We start from the raw sequence: 22734 nt of genomic DNA on the forward strand, positions 1-22734 counted from the left end.
CCAGTGGCTGTGAGTGGCCAGCTGGGATTGGCAGTGCGGGACAGGCGCTAGGCAGGTTCTGTTTGGCTAAGAATAGAAGTTGTAGGTGATCTAAGCACAGCCTAGTACATCAGCTCCCGCCCGGCACCAGGGAGCTTATTAAGCAGGACCTGGGGCCACCCTGGGTTCTCCTGGGTGGAGGGGCAGCTGACAAGAGTTTCACGGTCTGGTCTCAGGGGATGAATGACATTTTTTCCTTTTTCTGTGCAGTATGGCTGCTCCTCCCACCTCCCTCTCCCCTGGGCCTCCAGTCTCCTAGTGTCCTGGGGGAATGTCTTCTGGGACGATTCAGACAAACAAACCAGCCTTTGAGTGGAACGAACCAATCAATAAAAATGTCTTTTTGTCTGAAAGGAGAGAATTGAGGGTAGTGGCTATTATTGAGCGCCTACTGTATGTCACTCCTGGCCTTAGGATGTGGTACCCTGGCTTCATCTAACCTACCCAATGACTATACAGAGGATCCTTGGTGTAGTGCCCTGACGTGACCTGACAGAGTTAGGGCTGGGAACCAAGGTCTTACCGACCCTGTGCTTTTGTGGGAGGGTGTTGCTGAGAGCTGAGGGAAGGGACCAGAGTCAGATCTCTTTGATAGAGCTTCCCGGATGGGAAGATTTTATCCTTAGGACTATAGGGAATCATGGTTTGCTATGTATCTGAGTCTTTTCTACTTTTGGCATCCTGTGTGGAACTCCTGGCCTGAGGCTGGGAATTGAGGCCCTGTCATATACAACTCAGGGCCAGGCATTGGGCTATTTAGTCTGAATTAAATCAAACCCTCTTGAGTCTCAGTGTCCCTTCCACAAAGTGGACAGAGGCTGCTTGCGGAGGGCCATGAGACCAAAGCACCAGGTCACTGCTGTCCCCTCCAAGCCCTGTCCTAGACTCTCCTTTCTGCAAGCCTCTAGTGACCACTCCAACCCACTGATTTCCAGTTTGAGAACTGTAAGGATACCCTGAGTCACTCAGGAAGATAGAGGCCCTAGGACAGGAGGGCCCAGGACATATGGTAAGTAGGCCTAGGAGCACATAGTAGGTAGTCAAGGAATCCCTTCTTTATTGAAGACCGAGATCTGCTATCCTCAAGAGCATTACCTTGGGGACCTCAGGGCTTGGAGTCAGCTAGAGGTCCATCCAGCCTTAACCCAGAGGGCCCAGGCCCATACGTGTTTATCCAAATCCTGACCACGGAAGTATTCCTGTGCCGAATTTGAGGCCTTCCTGAATGTTCCTCCCCAGTACCCTTCCTTGGCTCCTGTCTCCCCTCAAACTGGGAGCATTTTATTAAATTTAATTTTATATTTAAAACTCATAACACAGAGAGCAGGGGATGTAGCTCATTTAATAGAATGTTTGCCATGACTGGATGATGCCATGGGTTTAATTCTTGCCACAACATTAACAAACCAGGCATGGTAGACATAGGCCTGTAATTTCGGCTCTAGAGATGTGGAGGCAGGAGGATCAGAAGTTCAAGGTCATCCTTGTCTCCATAGAGAGTTGAGACCAGTCTGGGTCAGAGACCCTGTCTTTTTTTTTTTTATTATTTAAAATATTTATTTAATGTATATTACAGATGGTTGTGAGCCACCATGTGGTTGCTGGGATTTGAACTCAGGACCTCTGGGAGGGCAGTCAGTGCTCTTAACCACTGAGCTACCTCTCCAGCTCTAGAGACTCTGTCTTAAGAAAACAAAAGAAACACATTACGTACCACACCATCTGTGCTATTTCGACTCACAGCTGCATGGTAGCAACTACATTTGCATTGTTATAGAGCGAGACCCTAGAGTGGTTGTTTTAGAACCCAGGGCCTTGTATTAATACACGGAGGAAAGTGTTTTGCCCCTGAGCTTCATCTCCAGAATTCATCTTTTCATCAGGTAAAACTGATACTTTATACCCATTAGACAACCCTCCCTGCTACTCCCCTTCTCCCACCCCTCCCCAACCCTCACCCTTCCCCTTCCCCTCCCCTTACCCTAGTCCCTAGCAATTGGCCCAGCAACAAGGGCTTGGGCAGACTCACTTGCACCATTCTCTACTTATGTTTCTATGAACTTGGCTCCTTTAGATGCTTTATTAAATGGAATCCTCCTGTACCTCACTTTGTGAGTAGCTTATTTCACTTCGGGTAATGCCTTCTTGGCTTGTCCGTGTTATATAGCAAGTGTCAGGCTTTCCTTTTTAAAGGCAAAGTAATATTTCATTGTGTGGACATACTGCAGTTTGTCCACTCACCCATTCATGGATAATTGGGCTGCCTCTAGATCGTGACTGTTAGGACAGGACTGGGACTTCTGAACAGGCCTGAATTGGACCTCATGTTTAGTGTCACCTTTGCTATGAGTCTGAGTCCTTCCTCTTTGACTGCTCTGCTCAGTGGTAGAGCAGAAACCTGCATGTAGAAAGGCCCGACACACAGCAAGCTCACACTGAGTGGTGGGCAGAAGTCATTCCTAGTATCTAATTTCCTGTTGAGCCCATGTCCTTCTGTCTGTGGGTTACAGACATATCCATATGTCACCTGTACCCCCATGAAACCAGAATGGTGGTTGTGTGTCTGTCAGTTGAGCTCAGAAAAAGTCGGGGGCTTGTCCAAGTCACACAGCTGAACAATGGCTATGCTGAGATCTAATCCAGGTCTCTAGCAATGCCTGAAGTCCACAGGCCTTAGAGCAGTGAGTGGTTCTCACCCTTCCTAATGCTGTGACCCTTTAATACAGTTCCTCGTGTTGTGGTGACCCCAGCCATAGAATTATTCCATTGCTACTTCATAACTGTAATTTTGCTACCGTTATGAATCTTAAGATAAATGTCTGTATCTTGGAAAACCTGTAAAAGGATAGTTCAGACACCCCCTACCCGCAGGGGTTGTGACCCACAGGTTGAGAACTTCTGCCTTAGAGTATCAGCAACCTGTGGCCTGTGCGTAATCCCACCGGGAAGAAGCAGGGTGAGCTCATGAGGAGGCACCTCTGACCCCATGGCCGCTCAGGGTTGTGGATAATGAAGTTGGCCCAGCAACAAGGCTTGGGTGGACTCCCTTGTACCACACAGGCTGGTCTAAGTCCCCATCTTGAACCTGGGAGCTCACACTGCTTCTGCTCCCTCTTACTCTGTCATTCGTTTGTCCATCTTCCCCTTCCATATTTCTTCACTCAGTAACCACTCCCCTGAGACCTACGGTGGGGGTGGAAGACCAGTCAAACCTGGAGGCACTTAATATAGTCGTGGCAGGAAGAGTGTGGACTCTGGGCTGAAGCTGCTTGGGTTCAAATCCTGCCTCTGCTGCTTACTGCCTGTGTGACCTCTGGCAAGTTGCTTAAACTCTCTGTGCCCTATGTCTTTCTTCTTTAAAGTAGAGAGACTTTCTACTTTACACATAGATCACCCCCAAACTTCGTGACTTAACACAAAAGCCATTTTAGGGGAATATAGCTTAATTTGAGAGTATTTGCCTAGTCTACCTAGCACCGTGCATTTGATCCTTCCACTTCCTAAAACCAGCCATGGTGGTACAGATGTATGTTTCTAGCACCCAGGAGGTGGAAGCAAGAAGACCAGAGGTTCAAAGTCATCCTTGACTACATAGTGATTTCCCACAAACAAAACAAATAACTGCCTTTCATTTTACAAATCGGAGGTTTAAGATGGGCTCAGGCAAGCAGCTCCTGGCTTGGTGCATGTGACTTGAAGAACAAGGAGCTGGGCCACTGGGACGGGGGCTTCTCTTTGCCTTCATATAGTTTCAGGGCCTCCTTTGTCCAAAAGCCTAGTTGAGAGCTGGGCATGGTGATTGATCCAGCACTCAGGAGACAAAGGCAGGTGGATCATTGTGAGTTTGAGGCCAGCCTGGTCTACCTAATGAGCCCTGGGCCAGCCAGGGCCATACACTTAGACTCTGTCTCTAAACAAACAAGCTAAAATACCTGGTCGAGCACCCCCATAGTGGGCTGTAGACAAAGCACCTACAAAGGCTTACGGCAGGAGCATGCTCAGGAGTGAGGGGAAAGACAGCTGTGTTCCCTTAGGAGACATTGCCTTGAGAGGGTCCAAGTGTCCCCTCAGCCACCACTTCCAGGCTCTACCACCCTTGAGCATGGGTACACAGTTCTTAGTTCTCCGAGGGAAAATATCAGAGTGACGCTTAGAGAGTTGTGGGGGATGGGCTGTGCTGCTGCAGATGTCTCTGGAAATCCAATCTGCCCCTGTCATAAGGGCTACATGAGTCAAAACAGGAAATGTCTAGAACAATGCCTAGGCATCACGTATAAGCCGGAGCTATATATAGCCGGGCGTGATTTTGACCATATGCAATTTACTCGTGCCCTGTGGACCATGGAACCCGGCTGCCACTACTGAAGCCAATCCCACAAACAGTGGCACTTCCCGTGTGGGTACTGAGGGATCTATAGGAGTTCATCAAGTGGAGACCATAGACACATGTTCCACAGGAAGGAAATTCAGAGCTAAATGGAGTCCCTAGAGAAGGACACAGCTCCAGGTGGGTGGCTCCCTCAGGTACAGAGGGCGGGACTTAGCAAGGTGAATTGAGGCCAGGCTGAGACAAACCTTTCACACGGTGTTTGGTCTTGATCTGTAGGTACCAGGAGAAGCTGTGAAGTCCTGCAGTACCATAGTGGGGAGGCTCCTTGTGAAGTGAATTCAGGAGGATTTGGGAGGGGCCAGGGTAGCAGGGGACAGGCAGATGGGGCCCATGCCATGTTTGTTCCTGTGAGTTTTGAGTGTGATGTGTGTACCCTGGCTCTCTCCTCTCCCCTTCCAATAGATCAGACCCTGTTCATTACCTTCTTGTTCAGTTTGCTCCACTGTAGGGGATGAGACCTGCTTTGGTGGAAGGGTCCATGGGGCCAGAAGTCACCATGTAGCCTCCCTTGTTCCAACTTGGCCTGTGCCCCTTGCCCTCTCCTCTTCATCGATTCTCCTTCACCCTTCAGGGTCCAGACAGACCAGGTGGCCCTTCAGGGGTGGCTGATGAGCTAGCCGGTCAGCTCCACTGTTCCCCCTAACTGGTGGCTTCAGAACAACCATGATCCAGGTCTCTTCGGTCTCCAGGATGTTCATGTCCTATAGGCCCATCTCTGTGCTCCATAAACCTATGTGCTGGTGCCAGTTTGTCTCCTCAGTGGGAACATTCACCTGCATGCATGCCTTGTGCATTTTTGTCTGTCTGTCTGTATTTGTGTGTGGCTGTGGATGTATGTGTAAAGGGCACCTTCTGTGGGGAAGCTCTGGGAAGTAGCAATGAAGTGGTGTGACTCATAAAGGGCTCCTGCAGAGACAGAGGGAGGCATCTGTCCTTGGGGGCTGAGGGTCAGAGCAGACACAGATAGATGGCTGCCTCCAGGAGCCAGTCTGAGTCTCTGACACGCTGCTGCTTCGTTTGGGTGTTTCTAGACTCGGCGGGGCATGAAGAAGCTGTCTGCAAACAGCTAAAGACATAGTGAAGTCTGTGGGGGGCAATCAGAGCTTCCTACAAAGAGGAGTTGAGCCATGACTCTAGAGAACACAGCTAGGAAGTGGCGTGGGGACAGGAGCAGATCCAGACCCAGCGAGAAGGAACCTGTCTGTGGGTTAGGGGTGGGGAGTCCAGGTACCCTAAGGACCAGTTGTGGTCTTCAGTGGCAGGCTTGGAGGGTGACTGGAGGAGTCCCTTTCTGTAGGGACAGTGTGGTGTATAGAAGCCCAGGAAGGATCATGGTGGTAGCTTTTATTCTGTCCAAAGCACTGCCCACCTCCAGACCCTCATCTGCCTTCAGGTTTATAAAGCAGCATCCAGCAAGCTGGGAGAAGCCCAGGATTTTCCTGAACCTGGCACAGGAAGGAGAGGAGTCTGGGAATATGTGTGGCTGGCCTCTTCAGTGCTTGAGACTGATTTTTGGATGTTTCAGACTAGGTCCTGGAAGGGTCAAAATGCTGATTTGCCTGTTTGCAAGGAGACCACACCCAGACCCACCCCTGGTCCTAGGTCTCAATTACTAGGAAGTTCTTCCTTTAAGTCTAGCCTATGTCTCTCCTCCTGTGTGTTCCCTCCTGATGAACTTGTTCAACCCTGGCCCAGGAGCCAAACCTATCATCCGACCTAGAGCTTTGAGCCGTGGCCAGTGTTTTTACAACTTGTTTTCATGGAGTTGGTTTGAAGTCTCCCTGCATTCCCAGAATGTCAGGCCCGCCCTGATTCACAAGGATTGACCAAAAAAACAGGGTCAGAGCCAGCTAGGAGTCTGAGGACTGAATCATTCTCCTTGGACCTTCCATAGGGTCTTTCCTTTTCTTTCTAGCGATGAGAGAATTGTAGGGAAGTGAGTTTAGAGGAACAGGAGGGACAGCAGCAGCATGTGAGGACATCGACTCATCCAGATGATGCAAGCCACGGGAAGAGAGAAGCGGAGGGGCCAAGGCCTGGGCCGTCATTAGAAGAGACCTCAGATAGAGTTCATATTCTATTGCCTGGCTGATGGTGACCTCTATGCCTCAGTTCTCTCAACTCTGCAATGGCACGGACCCCTAGGTGTCTGAGGTCACATGCAGATGTAGGAGCCACGTGAGAATGGTTTTCAGGAATTTTAGTGAGACAGAAACTGTTAAGGGGAGGGGAGGAGGAGAGGTGATCTCAACCAGTCCCACGCAGGGACTCTGGCTCAGTCCAACAGGCAATTGGGAGACAATGACAGACACCGTGGTAACCCTCTAGGACCAAGGACAGTATTGGTAAAGAGTTGCCTTGGGGGACAGTGGTGCCCTGGGGTATAGGGATTCCATCAGTTCTGAGTAATTTGGACTTCCAAAGCCAGGTCCCTGCCATCAGGAGGTTGACATGGTCCAGTAAAGAGTTCTGGGAAGGGGGGCGGGTATTGACTTCTGAGACCAGACTAGGAGATAAGGTCTATGGGATACTCACTGTCCAGGACTCGGCCCTGTGAGTGACAGATCCTAAGCAGGGTGCAGGAAGGGAGTTCCAGGATCACAGTCAGCAGGGCCATCGCCACACCTGCTGCTCCTCCAGCCTGGCTCTCCTCGAATCCAGCCTCGAGGTGACCCCACGCCCCCAGAGGACTGGCAACAGCTTTGGAGCTTGCCAGTCTGGCTGTGGCACTCCCTTCCAGCCCAGAGGACATCACTCACCTATGTCAGGGCCATGGAGGACCTTGGTTGGTCTCTCCTCAGTTACCTTTGGCTTTTCCTTCTTGGGGAACTCGTGCTGGTTAGCATGTCTCAGGAAGGAACAAATAGAAAAGTCGTCCTTCCATCCTGTTCTGACTAAACCCAAGAATCTTACTTTAGACTGCTGAGGTCAGCCTGGGTTGGTCTCAATGGTCCCCACCCTAACTCCACTCCTATCCTCCGTGACATCACAGGTGATGTCACCCACAATTTTGCCTCCTGACTCAGGCCATTGAGAGTCTGACCCTGAAGAGCACAGGCTTAGGTTCTAGTCCAGCCCGACTCCATTACCTGTTGTGGGACCTTGGCTAGGTTTCCTTCCTTCTTTTTACCTCAGAGTCTGCCTCGGGTTCCTAACCAAACTTGGACAAATGTTTATTTAAAGTCAGATGATTTTAGTATGGTACTAATTATCCCTGTTTGTCACTGCTGATGCCTAGAGATGTGAAGTGACTGGCCTGGGGTCACACAGCAGAAGGATAGAGGTGAGAGCACCAAGACCTGCTTCAGCTCTATGGCCAGTTCCCCGGGCACCTGGCCTGTACCTTCTCAGCTCTACTCTGGCCCCATTCATGGTCTCTCTTTGCTTGGGAAGTGAGGATAGACCGTACCCTGTGCCCCATGCTGCTTTGTGCTTGTTAGGTCCTCTCACACCTGCTGTAGAGGACCTACTGTCCTCTGTAAGAGAATCTATGATCTCGTGGATCTTGCCCTGCTCTCATCCTCAGCGGGGTTCATGTCCAGTTTGAGGCAAAGCTGGGACCCACCCTGAAGCTTGGGAACCCTTCATCCCATCCCTCACCCCTGTGTGTGTATGAGTGTGTGTGTGTGTGTGTGTGTGTGTGTGTGTGTGTGTGTGTGTGTGTGTTTGGACCTAGGGTAGTGGCCTCAAGGAGGAAACAGTCTAAAATGTCTAGCACCTCCAGAGGCCAGTGGGAGGAGCTGCGCTGGGGTGCCCAGGGGAGTAAGTCTTCTGATTCCTACGTGGGTCTAGCCCTGTGATTGGCAGGAGCTGAGGATGGGTGTGACGGTTTGTATATGCTGGGCCCAGGGAGTGGCACTACTAGGAGGTGTGGCCTTGTTGGAGGAGGTGTGTCACTGGGCATGGGCTTAAGACCCTCACCCTAGTTGCCTGGAAGTCAGTCTTCCATTAGATGGAAGATGAAGATGTAGAACTTTCAGCTCCTCCTGCACCATGCCTGCCTGGATGCTGCCATGTTCCTACCCTTATGATAATGGACTGAGCCTCTGAACCTGTAAGCCAGCCCCAATTAAATGTTGTCCTTTATAAGACTTGCCCTGGTCATGGTGTCTGTTCATAACAGTAAAACCCTAACTAAGACAAGGTGGGACAGCTTTGCCCCACCCCACCCCCACCCCCAGCAAGAAGACCTCTCACTCCCTCCCCTCAGCACACCTCCTGCATCACACAAAAGCCTTCTCCTTTATTATCCCAGGCTCCTCCAGTCTGTGTATAAGTCCACGGGCTACTCAGGAAAGCTCTGGTAATGTGTGTCGGCCACTCGCTCTGTGGTGAACCACTGGTGCTTGCCTGTTGCAGCGTCACCTACTGCCAGTAGGATCCCTTCCGCCTTGGGGTGAAGAAACAGTGTGTGTAGATGTCTCTGGCCCATTAGGGGTGTTAAAAAGTCAGCCTTCCCACTGCAGCAAGCATGTCTTCCTTGTAGGAACTGAACTACATGCATAAAGCGACAGTTTCATGACTTAGAGTGTCAAAATAGTGAGTGTTTGTATTCATTTATTTTTCCGTGTGTGTGTGTGTGTGTGTGTGTGTGTGTGTGTGTGTGCATGTATGAGTGTGCGTGTGCACAGAGGTTGGGGGACACCGTGGATATTGGTCCTCACCTTCAAGCAGTGTCTTGCTTAATTAAACACTGTCTCTTTTTGCAGTTCACTTTTGTACAACCAGCAGAGCTGGCCTGTGAGCCTCTGGGGATTCTCTTGACCGTACCTCCCCTCATATCAGGGGAGCCATAAGAACAGATACCTGCTGCCACTCCTGGCTTTATGTAGGTCCTGGGGATGGAACGCAGGTCCTCTCCCATGCAAGGCAAGAGCCAGCGTCAATGAGAGTATTTAAATTCAGATTAGGCCTCTTCATGTTCGCGTTCAGTGTTTTTCTGCTGGCCTGCTGAGGTTAGGGAGAGGACTCTGAGATTGACCTTTCACTTCTATTCGTTTCGTACAGCATATTACTCTTCGCTTCAGCAAGGGCCTCATAGATTTGTGTTCTTCTGGCAGCAGGGATTTAAAGGATTAAAAACAGGATACAGTTATCTTGCAAAGGCAACAGAGTGTGAGCCCTGGGGTGTGGCACAGTGGCAGAGCACTTACCTGTCATGCGCAAGGCTTTGGTCTCCACCACCAGTGCTAGTCACACACAGCGTGTGAAGTTTGATATTTCTGTCAAAAATGTAAACTAGGGTGAATGTGAATACAAGAAAATTTATTTTATCTTTGCAGAACTTGTCATTATACGTTTGTTATAATTAAACCACCTACGTCCTAATTAGTACAAGATTATAAAATTAGATTCCCTATCCTGGCTAGTTCCTCCAAGTGCAAGTCTACGAGAGGCTGAAGACCAAGATCACATGGCCAATGAACGCCTGGGTAACGGAGCAAGCCAAAATTTAAGTAAACCTCAGTGGGAGATTGCTGGCCTAGGAAGCACGAGACCCTACGTTTAATATGTAGCACCCCTAAAACTGACTAAATAGACAAGTGTGGTGCTGCATAGCTCTAATCCCTGGGATCCACAGGTGGGGGTACGAATCCAGGATCTCATTTCCTGTTGTATGAGCACGGTGGAAATTGTTAGATATTGTAAGATGTTCCTTGGGTACCATGTACAGTTCCACCCCATGAGTAAAATGCAACTAGAAGAAAATACACACACATGCACACACACACACACACACACACACACACACACACGCACACACATGCACACACACAGATACATACACAGACACACATAGAGACACATGTACTTGTGAGCACACACTCAGACAGGCACACACAGATGAGCACATGCTCACACACAGGCACACACACAGATGAGCACACACACACACACAGGCACACATAGGCACACACACAGATGAGTACATGCTCACACACAGGCACACACACAGATGAGCACACACACACACACAGGCACACATAGGCACACACACAGATGAGTACATGCTCACACACAGGCACACACACAGATGAGCACACACACACACACAGGCACACATAGGCACACACACAGATGAGCACACACACCCACACACACACACAGGCACACATAGGCACACACACAGATGAGTACATGCTCATACACACACACACACACACACATGCACACCAGCAGTAGCAGCATGTATTTCTCTCAGCAGATGATCGACAGGCGTCTGGGAAGACACACCTCTGGTTCTTCAGGTTTGTCAGAGTGGTCTTGGTGAGGGAGGAGAAGCTTGAATGAAGTCTTAGCAGGTGTTGCTGGGTCCGAGCTGTTCCCCTTCAGCCATCAGCCTCCCCCACTGCTTTGGCCGTGGAGGGGGTTTGAACTGAAGAACCACTTCCTGTTTGGGGCCCAGAACTTCCTTCAAGTGATTCACTGGCTCTCACTGTCCTTGTGCTGGCAAGGGAAGGTGGGGCTGGAGCCAGGCCTGGGCATGTCGCCCCTAGCCTGGCCCCGAATTGGGTGACCAGAGACTGAGACAATGGCTCGGTCCGTGGTGGGAAGTGGACTGTTTCAGGTGCGAGACTGTTCTGTCTTGGTCTGCCTGGTGGGCACAGGCTCCAGGGAGACCAAAGTAGACATGAGGGCAGACTCCGAATCCAGTCATTCCTCATCTACTTTTGCTGGTAGCCGCCAGCTCTGGTGGAGGTTATGAGACAGTCGAGACACCTCGGTGTGGGTCCATCCCACTTTCTCTCTTCCATGCTTGGACTCTAATAACAACTTTCTGGTGACCACATGAGTTCCCTGCCCCTCTCTGTGCCTCCATAACCGAGTGTGTCCAATGTCTCCTGCTGTCAATGATGTTTTCTGCAACTCAGTGTTAAAGGGTTTATCCCGAGAGATCATGGATTGTGGGGCTCAGTTGGTAAAGTGCTTTCCTAGCATGCACCAAGTCCTGGGTTCGAATCCTAGGACTGCATCACTGTGAGTGGTGGCACACTTGACAGATGAAGGCAGAAGGACCAGAAGTGTAAGATCATCAGAACTCCATAGGGAGCTTGAGGTCAGCTGGGCCATGTGAGACCCAGTCTCTAAACAGTTAAGTAACAGGGTGAGGAGTCAAATCAAGTGGAAGGACCGGGTCAGTGGCTCAGGGGATAAAGCCCTTGCTGTGTAAGTGTGAGGCCTGGAGTTTGACTCCCCAGGACCCATGTGACCCTGGCAGGTGGGCATGGTGGCCTGCCTGTAATTCTAGGGCTCAGGGGGCAGAGATGACGAACCCCTGGAACAAGATAGCCAAACCAGCCACATCAGCAAGTTTGGATTCAAGTAAGACACTGTGCCTCATGTTAACTAAGCATGCACATGTACATGCACAAATGTGTGCCTACATACATGAACACCCATACACACATACATCATACACACACTTATGTTCATGAGAAAAAAAAAACTCCACATAGCAAAATGGCACAATGGGAAAAACATTAAAGGAAAAATGAGAAAGGATGTCTGGCTGACTTGCTGCTATAACCCTAGCCCTCAAGGGGCTGAGGCATGACTTCAAATTTGAGATCATTCTGGGCCACTGCATAAGACTCTGTCTCCGTAGAGTAAAAGAGAAGGTGGGGTTGTATTTGGGGATTAATTTGAACTTTGCCACTTTGCTGGGTATGCCCACTTCCTAGGGCCTCTGCTTTATTTTTTAGAACATTTTGTTGCATTTTAATGCATGTATGCCTATGTATAGTGTGTAGTGTGTAGTGTGTGTGTGTGTGATGTGTTGTGTATATGTGTGTGTATAATGTGACATATGTGTATATGTGATATGTTATGTGTAGTGTGCATGTGTGTGTAGTATGTGTGTGATGTGTATATGTAGTATGCATGTGTGATGTAGTGTGTGTGTGTGTGTGTGTGTGTGTGTGTGAAGGTAGGAAGACAACTTATGGAGTCAGTCGTCTCCTACTCTGAGCGTCACCAGGATCAAACTCAGGTGAGCAGGCTCAGCAGTAGATGCCTTTACCCATTGAGCTTTCCAGCCCCCAGAGCCTCTGTTTTAAATCTAATGAGTTTCACTTGGGTGCTTTACACACAGCAGCTAGCTCCTGCCACACACAGGCTAGTGAGCAGGCTTCATTAGTGGCATGGACATGCAGAACCCCAGGCCCAAACCAGACATACTGAGGCCAACTGCAGCTCCCAGCAGGATCCCGTGGTAGACCCTGGCACTCTCAAGTCTGAGCCACCCTGCTTACATCCTTCTGCCTCAGGCCTGAGGATCCATCGCTGAGGTAGTAAAGGAATAAATGTTTTTCTTTACTTGTCCCATTTTTTCTGGAGGGTGGGAGGCTTTGGACTCAGGGCCTTGGTGAGTGCTGTATCACCAGCCTTCTTTTTTAACTTGTAAAATATTTGAGATATCTCACTAAGTTGTCTTGACTGGCCTTGAGTCGTTCTGTAAGCCTTGAACTTTTCGATCCTTCTGCCTTGGTCTCCTGACTAGCTAGGTTTACAGGCTTGCATTGACAGGCCTGTGTCAATAAGAGTGCTTTGTAAACTATAAAGTACGTCACATCCCAAGGATTGAAGGCAGGGGGAGTATTTGTTTCTGTGTCTAGATGCTGTCTCTGGACCCAACCCTGCCTGCGCACTTTGAAGCTGGCTGACTGTGTACTTCATGCCGGCTCCAAGATCTGAGTGGGTGGGGGAGAGCTGTCAAACGACAGGGGCCCAGGCCTGAGCCATTGCTGCCCTTTGTGGCACAGGAAGGCCTTGGCCCTGCCAGGCTTGGTGTCCCTGAGTAGGCAAGATGGCAATGTCCTCTAAAGCTTGAAATGCTGGTCTGAGGCTCCTTCCTATACCCTCCACTTGTATAGCCAGTCTCCCGTCTCTCCTCATAGTTCCTCGGTGTTGGATGGTGGTGGGCTGTGGGAGCTGCTGGGGAGACAATGCATGAGTCAGAACCAGGCACATAATTGTGGTGCCCCAGATCCCACCAGCCCTCCCCTGGTAGCTTTCTTGGAAGAACAGCTGGTCGCACAGCTCGTGAGGAAACATGAAGATCCGTGTCCCAGCATAGCCGCACCTGTGGCCTCTTCTCTTGGGGCCTGGCAAGGGGCATGGGTGTTCAAGGAGCAAGTTCTCTGGGTTTGGTCTGCAGGAAGGGAAGTGGAACCATGTGTTCTTGTCTTAGGGCCTAGGATTTGATCAGCTACTAACTTTATAGCTTCCCCACTTTGCCTGGGTCTAGGGGCTACCTACCCTTCTGCGGGTCCACCTTCAGCACAGCATGGGGGGCAGTACAAGCTAGGTGAGGAGGGAAGACGGTGGGTGGGAGCGGAAGGCTCAGTGAGTTTGCTGCCTTGTCTCCTCAGCTCTTCGACTGAAGTGACATCACCATCTCTCTGGACAGGACACCCCTGGAGTGCAGCCCCTAGCCACCGGATCTTCTTCCAGGTAAAGAAAGGAGACTGGGAGGAAGTGGGATGAGGGCAAGGAAGTAGAAACAGGCTGCTTCTGAAACAATGTCTGCTTCTCCCTTGGGGGGAAGAACTCTACAGCTTTTGAAGAGAATCAGGAGAAACAGGACAGTTGTCCCATTTATGGCTAAGGAAAGTACAGTGCCAGGAAAAGGGGTTTCTTGCCTCATACAGGGTCTGCATTCTAGGTCTTGTCTGATGTAGTAGCTCACTTAATCCTTGTAACAGCCCATGCAGCTGATGCCATTATCCTGTTATAAACCAGGAAACTGAAGCATTAGGTCACTTGCCCAGTTAAATAAGTAGGAACTCTGGGTTTTGAACCTAAGCAGTGTAGGCTTGTCTCCAGCCGCTGTGCTCATATTAGCTGATCCTTTGAACTCCACTCTGGGGCTTCTAGTGGGTTCACGGCTTCAGAGAGGATTCCTCTGGACAGAGAGCCTAGAGAAGGCTGTGCTTCAGTCAAGGGAATGAGTGGCAAATGGCGGGACTGGAGGCCTGCGCCACAGAACTGCCCTGAGCCCTGAGGTGGACCTGCTGACTCCTGGGAATTTCTTCCTGAGCAGTAATCAAGGCTCTCTCTAATCAACCAAAAGAACGTTGGACCTTTGAGCAAGGTGAAGACAGGTTTAGGCCTCATGTTCTGAGACATGTCTAGGCGGAGAGAGACTGCTTCTCTTTGCAGAATGCAGTGGGAAAGGGAGAGAGACAGTAACAATGGGAGGAGGATGGGGGAGGGGCGGGGAGGAGATGGTGAGAGAGAGGAGGGGAGGGGAGGGGAGGGGAGCCTGAGGTCACCCTCACCAGACTGGTACAGAAGCATGCAGATCTACATCAGAAGCTTAAGAAAAAAATATTATAGGAGAAAAGTGCCTAATTTGAGGTTTTGGGGTTGTTTGTTTGTTTGTTTTTGGGTGGGTTTTTTTGTTTGTTTGTTTTTCTTTGAAATGTAATTCTTTCCCTATAAGTCAGAAAACAACTAATTATTATTACTCAGATTCAGCTTAGACTCAGGAATGGCTCAGTAGCTGTGCGGTTTATTTATTTAAAGACAGAATCTTGTCGTGTAACCCAGGCTAACCTTGAACTCTATACCTTATGAGCTGAGATTCTGCTCATGTGGGCCACTGCACCTGCTAGTTGTGTGATTTTAAAAAGCTCTGATTGGTTTTCTCATTCCTTGTTTTGCACGTTTAACCAGTTTTTCCCATTGGAAAATACACAGGCATCTGCTTGATGCCTAACCCAGTGGTGATACCCAGGTCCTCCAATCCAGTGACTCCTTGGCAGGGAGAAGTCTGTGGTGTCTTGTGTCCCTATCGTGGGGTTCAGGGTGGCAGACATTTGGGGCTTCAGACAAGTGGTCACAAGAGGCTGGAGTCTGGACAGAAGTAGCCAATGACCAAATACTGAGGTCAGTAATGGCTCTCAAGAGCTTGGCCAGTCCGTGTGAACTTGAAAGCTGAGGCAGTGGCTTGGGGATAGGGTGGCTCATCCCAGGGCTTGCACAGGCCGTGTGTTAGTGTGGATGGGAGCTGGGGAGAGGCACAGGGCACAGAGGTAATAAAGTGGTCAGTGACTTGCCTGGTGCAGGAGGAGGAGGGGATGGAGACTTTCCCAGTTGGTAGACTGGAGGGAAGGAAACAGGAGAGCTGCCCTTAAATGGGAGGACTTGCTTTTCTCTCCATCTTGGGCTGGACTGGAGAAGCTGTGTGTGTAAGAACTCTGCTAGTTTCCATAAGTGAGCAAATCATTGCTCCCCATTCCTTTAAGGGACAAAAACTAGGTAGAGAGAGGTTACAGGGCCCAAATCTCTGCCAGAACTAGCTTCCCTCCCCTACGCAACCTCATGCCAGTGGTCCCCTTTCTCAGGGTCCCAGAGGGAGGAATGAGAAAGCCAGCCGAGCCTTGTGACTGAATCTCTAGGCTGTTGAGCAAAGCCCTGAACATCCACGGGAGAGTAGATGAGAGGGTAGTGAGTCAGACCATACACACACACACACACACACACACACACACACACACACATACATACATACACACACAATGGCCCTCAAGTCTCAGCCAAAGGTCTTCAGGATGCTTACAGGTCATGGTTGTTCAGGGAGAAGCTAGCAGTGTTCCTGAGAGAGGGGAGCCATGATGCGGGTGGGAACTCTCCCTAAGACAACCTTCCTGCAGTCTTGATGGCTTGGAGCAGCTGCCCAAGTTTCCAGAGAGTTAGGACCACCACACGAGGCTGTCTACGGAGCCCGTATAGGCACTAGTTGCTGCACAGGGCCATCTATCAACCTGGAGGAGAGACTGGAGAGAACAACACTACAACTTCATTGGTCCTGATATTTTGTGACTTCCTGGTCCTGAAATCCTAGTCAGCTTGCTCTAGAATTCTATGGTTGTGGGCATCTTAGGGGAAGTGGTTTTTAAAAACATTTACTTATTCATTCATTTATTTTAAGACAGGGGCTTGTTATGTAGGTAAGGCTGGCCTTAAACTCATGTTCTTCCTATCCTGGCCTATTGAGAACTCGGGATATACTCAGCTGAGTGAGCTGATGTTGAGATTGGTTTGGGGCATACAAGGACTGAAGTCTATGGTTTTGTGAAGAAAAGCTCTGCTCTCTGGGGAAGACTAGTCATTCTTTTGTTGAGATAGCGTCTCACTAGGTAACTGGCTAGCCTGGAACATAGACCAGGCTCCTGGTGACTCTTCAGTCCTATGCTTGTGGCTTGAAACAATGGTTCTCAACCTTCCTAATGCTGAAAACCCGTAATATAGTTTCCTCATACTGTGGTCATCCCCAACTAAAAAATTATTTTCACTGCTACTTCATAACTGTCATTTTGTTACTGTTACAAATCATGATGTAAATATTTTTCACAGATTAAGAACTGCTGACCTAGAAAGCCAGGTCCCTGCAATCTTTGGGACCCAAGAGAATCCAAGGCTTCTAGGCAAGCACTTGAACCTGTCAAACCCATGGCCTTGAATGTCTCCCAAACACGAAGTTTTATCTTTCCTGAGGGAGAAGACTGCGGACACAGTCCTCTGCCCACTCCAGAATCTGTGAGTCCCAGCATCTGAGGCCCCAGGTGACTTCCCCTCTCTCTCATTGACGATGTCTATGAAATGAAGATCATGGTGAGACCCGCAAAGTTAGTGAGACACCTCACCAGGATGACGCACATGGAAGCTCTTTGTAAACTGTAAAGAGCTGTGCCTGTGTTTGTGATCAGAGCTGCTTTTGCAACGTTGAAGTCATCTTGAGGGAAGGAGAGCCATAGTGATGAATCTCTAGCTGTCTAGCTGCCACACCAGACCCTAGTGGAAGCTTCTAAAGTTCCAGTAACAGAGCTCAGAACCTGAGGGCAGGACAGGCTGATGCCTCAGGAGAAAGCCACCCTTATCAGTAACAAAAGGGGCAGGAGAGAAGAATGCCTGGGAGCTGGGAAAACTGGCTCACCTGGAGGCACACGTATAGGAAGGCCTGGCTTTTCCTTGGCCTGGAGGTGCACACATATAGGAAGGCCTGGCTTGGCCTGGAGGTGCACACATATGGGAAGACCTGACTCTTCCTTGGCCGCCAGTTCTTTCCCAGAAGAGCCAGTCTCTGGGTGACAGAAAAATTGGGTAAACAAGAGGTCTTGGCATTACCATGCAGAAGATTCTTAATGACCCTAATTATGGCATGATTAGTTCTTTGAGGGCTCTGGCTTCTCCCCAAACAGAGAGCAGGTGTGAAGGGGTGGAGCCTACCTGGCCTTTTTTAAACCTGGAAGACCTCCCACAAGCTTCCGGCTGCCTGCCAGGTTCTCCCACTACCACTGCCTGGGGGCTTGGATTTCCTTCCTGCCATAGGTCTAGTTAGTGCAGGGCTGTCTCTGAGATCTAGTGAGGCAGAGCATCTCACCAGAGATCACACAGGAAGATGGTGACGGAGGCCATCTGATGGAACCTAGGGCCACCTCAGGCAGAGAGCAAGGCTGGCAGGCATTGGTTAGTGTCACCTTGCTGAAGTTGGGCTTTTCAAAGCCTGCAGGCGAGAGAACTCACAGTCCTGTGGTTCTTCACGGTTAAGCCTAGCCTAGGGAGCAGAGGAGCTCTCCCTCCACTCTCAGGAAGGATTGATTACTGGATGTCCTGTCCTCCCTGAGCTGCCACAGCTCTGCTGTGTCCCGGGGATGAAGAGAAAGCTGGGGATGAAGAAAGAGCGTTAGGAACTGAGTGCTGAAGACATCTCTGGAGGTTGTCTGAGAGAGTCTCTGCCTCCCACGATCTCAGTAAGAAAGCAAGGATAGAGATGTGGTCACATAGAAAATGGAGGTGGCCAAGCTTAACCACAGACCACCAGTGCTGGAGCTGGCTGGGTTGAGCTGCAGTAGATGCAGCCAAGACCAAGGAGGAGACGTTTCCCAGAGTGTCCTTCCTTCCCTAGGGCCTGACAGCCCATGGAGAAGGCCAGGCCCCACCCCCAGCCCTGGCACCCTCGAGGGTTTCCTCTTCCAGTTCCTGGCCTTGGCGTCCCTGATGCCAACCAAAACACAGTGCTCTGCACTGGGAAGCACAGGCTGCTGTCTCCTGTGGTGACAGGGATGTAGACAGGACTAGACTGAGGACTGGCCCACCCTAGGGGCTACTGCAGAGGTAGCCTGGATCTGGGGGCTACTGCAAATGTAGCCTAGATTGTATTTAGCACCTTGATTTCAGATAGACTCTTCTGAGATTATCTGTGTGAGCTTTGTTGACTGTGTATGTGTCTATGTGTGTAAGTGTGTGCGCACACACACACATGCCTGATTAATATCCATTCTAGCCTCCCAGATACCTTTCCTCTTCTGTACTCTTTACTTAGTGTATTCTTTGTTACTCTCTATTTTGCGTTACTATGTTACAGTTGGGACAGTTGATGAATGAGTGTCATTACATTGTTACTGATCAGAGTGAGGGTCTGCATGCTCAGATCCCCCAATATTTGACCGGTGGGGCTTTCCTGGGTCACACAGAATAGGGTGGCTGCTCTAATATCCCTGGGTTCCACCTGGTTCTCCCTTCCTCTGAGCCCCGGGAGAGCACTGATCTTTCTGTTGTCTCTTCTTTGTCTGTTCTAGAATGTCTCAGAGAGAAGCCTTCTGTCACCCACCGCTATGCTTCCAAGTTTCCTCTTGTCCTTGTGTGGCTTGCTAGTTCTTTCTCGGAGACAGTCTCACAGTGTAGTTCTCCAGGGTTGGGGTCACAGGTCTCTGCCAGCATACCCAGGTTGCTCCTTTCTTTTTATTGTTCAATAATATTAAACTGTGTGGTACACCATCCTTCACCTACTTCACTCAGGCAGTTTGTAGTCTCGGTCTCCTGTGGTAGGGCTGTTATCTACACGTTCCATAGGCAGTACTAAGCATAGCACCCAGCAAGCTCTTACCGTCATGGCGCCCAACACATCACCTAATGGGGACCATCTCTGTGGTGTTTGCCACAAGACTCTTCAGGCCCCTGTGTCCACCACACACCTACGAATCCTCATCCTCACAAGCCTGCCATATCGTACATCAGGCAAGCCGGCCGATGGCAGTTGTGACAAGCAGCAGTTAAGTTGTCCCTGTGCCGGCTTGCTCTTCCTGCAGCGCACTTGTTCACTGCTTAAAACCTGCTAAGAGTTGGGGTCACTGTGAACACCTGTGTCCTGGTAAAGGGTTTGGGTGGCAAACCATAGACCTAATTCAGTCAATTTGAGCAGAAGACAGGACAGTGATCAGAACTGGAGTGTCCCAGAGACCCCAGCCTGGGCAGAAATGGAGGGACTGGGTATAGCAAGAACCTTCTGTTACAGTGATTCTCAGACCTGGGCAAACAAAAAGGAAACAGTTTTAGGATATAAGATACAAATTGTCTATTGTTGTTGTTTCTTTGGTTTTGTTTCGGTGTTTGTTTGTTTGTTTGTTTGTTTGAGACAGGTCTCATTTATAAATCCCTGCCTGGCCTGGAGTTTAATATGTAGACCAGGTTAGCCCGGAACTCACAAAGATCTACTCACCTTGGGCTCCCGAGTGCTGGGGTTTTTAAAAAAAAATGCATTAAGAATGCCCAGCCTTGTTTTATTTTTGCCTGGGAATTTGTAGAGCAGGGTCTTAAATGATGTAATTATGACCTGTGCACTGCGCCTGGTGCAGCTTGCTTGCTTGCTTGCTTGCTTGCTTGCTTGCTTGCTTGGTTTTTGAGACAGTGTCTCACTATGTGGCTATCCTGGAACTTACAGTGTAGACCGGGCTGGCCTCAAACTCAGAGATCCTCCTGCCTCTGCTTCCCAAGCACTGGAACTAAAGTCATACGCCATTACACTTGGCTACAACTTGCCTATTTAAAGAGCACAACCCACTGGTTTTTGTGTGTTCATAATCACACATTACCACTAATTCTTGAACATTTTCATCACTTCCAGAAGCAGCTCCAGACCCACAGTCAGACGCTCTGTCCCTCTCTAATCCGCCTACCCTGGTGTTCATTAATCGGTCTTTTTGCCTCAGCCAGCCTTATAAATAGAGTCACAAAACAAGTGGTCCTTTTTAACTGGCTTCCTATATTTAGGCTCCATTCTCAAGATACATTTGCGTATCAAGTACCCATGCTTTACTCTCTTGTGGGTGTGTGTATGCTCTTTTTTAGGTACCAACATCCTGTTTTTGAGACTTGGCCAGCAAATCACCAATTAGGTTAGACTGACTGGCCACTGAGCCACACGGTTCTGCATGCCTCTACCTTCCCAGATCTGGAATTCTAAGTGCAAATAACACTGTCTGGCTCTCTCTCTCTCTCTCTCTCTCTCTCTCTCTCTCTCTCTCTCCCCCTCCTTCCCACCCTCCCTCCCCTCTGCCTCTCAATGTCCCTCTCTACTTCTCTCTTCCTCCCCTCTCCCTCTCTCCATCTCCCTCTCCCTCCCTCTGTCTCGCTCTGTGTGTGATATGTGTGGTGTGGTATTTATGTGTAATGTGTGTGTGTGATATGGTGTGTGTGTGTGTGTGTCTGTGTGTGTGTGTGAGATATGGTGTTTGTGATGTGGTACATGTATGTGATATGGTGTGTGTGTGTCTGTGATATGTGTAATGTGTGTGTGATGTGATGTGTGTGACATAGTGTGTGTGTGATGTATGTGTGAGAGGTGTGGTGTGTGTGATGTGGTATATGTGTGTGATATGGTGTGTGTGTGTGCGTGCACGCATGCGTGTACATGCATATATGATTCTCAACACACCTATGAGGTCAGAGGAAAACTGGTGGGAGTCAGTTCTCTCCTTTTTACCTTGTGGGTTCTGATGGTCAAACTCAGATAATCAGGCTCAGAGGCAAACACCTTTACCCACTGAGCGATCTCACTGGCTCATATGCCCAGCTTTTCTCTGTGGGTTCTGGGGATCAAACTTAGGCCCTCATGCTTACGGGAGAAGCACTCTATCTACTGACCTGTCACTTACACCCCTGCTGTGTATCGCAGGCATGAGCACTCTCCTCTATTATTTGTCTATCTTCAGTTCCATGACATTAAAGCAAGGCTTAGAGAGTGAGAGAATGACTTGCAAAGTCATGTAGCAAGTCTACTGAGGGAGACCATACAAAGACCCAGGCCCTCACTTCTCAGAATAGAGATTGGGCATCATCACAGTCTGAGGCCTATGCCTTGGCTTGACAGCTAGTCCTCATAGATGGGAGGAGTGGGGACATATGTCAGGCACCTTCCGGATGGGAGGTTAGGGTGGCAGAGGACCTTGGAGGTGGGCATGCACACCCACATACCTAGGGCATGTGTACCTGGGGCTCCATAGCAGCTACTTTCTTCGTGGAGGCATGAACATCCCCTGTGAGACCAGAAGGCTATAGAAGTTGAGTCAGGTGTTGAGACAACACAGGTCTTTGGGCTGGGGAGACGCCTCTCTTGTTCCCAAGCTGGCAGAGACTCTTGGCAGGGCCTCTCTCAGGTACCTGGTTGGTATGAACAATCTTAGGAGCTGTCTTGAGGAAACCGTTATGCCATTGGCCCTGCTGGAAGGGGAGGGTGGTGACAGGCTGGGGGACAGGTGGAAAGAACCTTGTCTGTGAGAGCCGACCCAAGTATCAGCTGCCTAGTTTCTGGGCCACAGCTCTGAGAGCAGAACTGGATTCTCCTCTGTCCAGCAAGCTTCTGGAACATTCTCTTCTTACTGCTCTGTGCTGGTCTCTAGGGAGATGGAAGGCTATGGGGATAGTCAGCTGCCACACAAGGGAGGCACACATGTCACATGTCAGCAGTGCACACACAACAGAGACTGGCAGGACCCGTAGGCTCTTGTAGGTCCAAGAGAACTCTGACTGAGCCAGGGTTCAGGGGAGGTTCTCTGGAGACTACCAGGGTTAGGAGGAGTAAACCAGCCTGGACAGAGGGCAGGCTGGATTGGCAGGGCAGGTCCTGGTCAGGGGGCTGGTGAAAGTGTACACTAGCTTTAGTGCGGTTTTGACATCAGGGAGGTTAGGAAGAGAGAAGGCCTGGCTAGAGGGTAGGAAGCATGGCTGAGAAGGCCATGAAAGCAAGGCCTGAGAAGCAGGCAGTGTGATAGAGCTGGGTTTGCGGAGCCTGGGAGACACCCCCCTGCAGAAAGGCAAGAGCCACTGACTGTCATCAGAGGCAGAGACAAGGTGGCCTTGGTCGCAGGCTTAGGCCACCTGGTAACTGAAACTGGGAGGGGATGAGATAACCTCTGTTGGGGACACACAGAGGGAATAGAAGGATTCCTTCAGCCATAGCAGGATAAACATTTACCTGAAGCCAGGGAGAAGCCCAAACACAGAATCACTGAGTCTCCAGG

The 22734-nt window shown here is 49.9% G+C and overlaps 1 protein-coding gene across 6 annotated transcripts in view; it reads left to right on the forward strand.

The window, feature by feature from the left end:
• Gdpd5 (glycerophosphodiester phosphodiesterase domain containing 5) overlaps positions 1-22734 on the forward strand; it is an 81854-nt gene that overhangs the window by 17090 nt on the left and 42030 nt on the right. For 4 of the 6 annotated variants that reach the window (XM_087582263.1, XM_087582256.1, XM_087582279.1 and 1 more), the window contains 1 exon segment: positions 13801-13882. The exons of the other annotated variants lie outside the window; for them this stretch is intronic. The gene's annotated coding sequence lies outside the window, so the exon portion shown is untranslated. 6 annotated transcript variants of the gene reach the window in all.

This window comes from Rattus norvegicus, chromosome 1, assembly GCF_021556685.1.
Source record: "Rattus norvegicus strain SHRSP/BbbUtx chromosome 1, alternate assembly SHRSP_T2T, whole genome shotgun sequence".
NCBI classification, from domain to species: Eukaryota; Metazoa; Chordata; class Mammalia; order Rodentia; family Muridae; genus Rattus; species Rattus norvegicus.